Below are 1,992 nucleotides of genomic sequence, written 5' to 3' on the forward strand. Positions count from 1 at the left end.
GGCTGCGGGGCTGCGGGGCGCAGGGCAGGTGCAGCGCGGGGCGCGCGGATCGGTAACGCTGCCATCTGCTGCTGCCCCCGGGCAGGAAACTGTAAAGATGAAGATTGTACTGGGGCTGAACGTTATGCAAATTGAAGACTTGTTCTCATTTGTTTTCCGCCCTACTCGGTATTCACTAAGAAAGAGGCTAGAGTACTGTAGCAGGTGGGCCAGTGGCGCAATGGATAACGCGTCTGACTACGGATCAGAAGATTCTAGGTTCGACTCCTGGCTGGCTCGGTCCTTAGAATTTTGGCGTTGTGGTCTATGTTTACAAACATATTTTCTTTTGTGTGCTGTTCAACTAGACCTTGAGTCGACAGTGCTAAAATAGAACAAACCCTACACGCAAGCTTAAATACCTAACGGATTCCAAGAAAAACCAGAAGCATAAAGAGCAAACTAGATTTTAGAAGGTCTTTTGCAAAAGAGAAGGAGACCAGGAGATGAGGGAGGGATGTGGAAAAAGAACTAAGGCGTGTAATGTACATGCGCCAAACGCCTACGAGGAATGCGATCTCATTACTGCAAACCTGTGCCGCTAAGAATTTTAAAATAAAAATTCATCGTGGTATGTTCTAACGGTGCAACACTATACAGTAGAAAAAGTAAAATATAGCTTCATGAAAAATAATGCTAACAAATAAATTCTTAAAATTCTTTGAAGAGAATTAAATGGATATGAAGAAAGGGATCTGCTGAAGGAGATCTTTGGAAAGACAGCCGCAACAGTCAAAGGCAGGACGTTAACCGACAGTCGAAAGGAGTGTGGTTAGGATATGAGCTACAAAACGGATGAACTGTGAGAAGACCACGCTAGGAAACCAGACAGAAAGACCACGTATTGCGACTCTGTTTCTGTGTTGTCCAGAAGGAGAAGCTCTAGAGACCCACAGTGCTCACGGTCGTCAGGGGTTCAAAGGGTGGTTGAGGAGTTTGTGTTGGAGGTGACGGAATGTTTTGAAATGAGACAGTGACGGTAGCTGCACATCTAAGGGAATGCAGGGGAAATCGCAGAACGTGCCCGTGAGCAGGCTGGGCTTTGTGGCACTGGTTTCTCCGTTCTGGGGCGCGAGGTTCTGGGGCGCCCAGGTTCTGGGGCGCTAGGCCGGGCTGGTCCAACTCACCGCGGAAGGACACTGAGAAACTACATTTGAAAGAGATCCCTGACCAAGCCAAAGGCGCTAGAGGCAGCTGCTGCAAGGCCGCCGAAGTGGCCGCAGGAACAGGTGGCGCGTGGGGCAGAGTGGTGCCTCGTGGAAAGGAAATCGAGGGGAGAGAACACAAGCCAAAGAGACCTGCGTTTGTAGCACGCACGGTACTTCTCCGCCAAAAGTTTACCCAAGCCGGCAGCATGCATCCTGAGGGGCGCGAGGCAGAAGACTGAAGCCACCGTGCGCCCAGGCTGCGTTTATCCCACGATCTGTGGGGCCCAGAGACGGGAGCGGGTGTAGGGTGCGGGCAGTGATCTTGGGCTGCAACCTGCGGGGAGCCCCCTCCAGCACCCTCAACTGAGAAGCCCCAGGGCCCCCTAGCAAGAGAAAAGAAAACCTAGATCCCTTTGCAAGACTGCAATGGGAAAGGCTGAATCAGCGGACCAAGCTCAGGCTAAGCCACCTAAGATTCCTGCGGATTTGCCGGTCGGAGTAGACTTGAAACCAAACGTGCATTTTCGCACACTTTTTTAATTATGGACCACATTCGTGTATTGCATATTTAAATTACTTACGACTAACATGCTTTTCATTTCCCAAACTTCTTTTATTGCTTTATGAAAGTTTTTCTTCTTAGATCTTTGATCTATTTATTAGATAGAATGTTATTTGTCTCAACTCTGAGAATATACATGATACATGATGATATAAAGTTTCCCTCTATGGTCTTTATTTACAATAAATGCTTTAAAAAAAAAAACGCTTCCTCTTGTATCCCCTTTGGCAGTCTGCACCATAT

The 1,992-nt window shown here is 48.2% G+C and overlaps 1 non-coding gene across 1 annotated transcript; it reads left to right on the forward strand.

Annotated features, from left to right (window-relative positions):
- Positions 1–206: 206 nt before the first annotated feature.
- Trnar-acg lies at positions 207–279 on the forward strand. Its single transcript has one exon. It is a non-coding gene; the product is annotated as a tRNA-Arg (tRNA).
- The last annotated feature ends 1,713 nt before the right edge of the window (positions 280–1,992 follow it).

This window comes from Fukomys damarensis, unplaced genomic scaffold, assembly GCF_012274545.1.
Source record: "Fukomys damarensis isolate Sample0158 unplaced genomic scaffold, DMR_v1.0_HiC HiC_scaffold_10, whole genome shotgun sequence".
NCBI classification, from domain to species: Eukaryota; Metazoa; Chordata; class Mammalia; order Rodentia; family Bathyergidae; genus Fukomys; species Fukomys damarensis.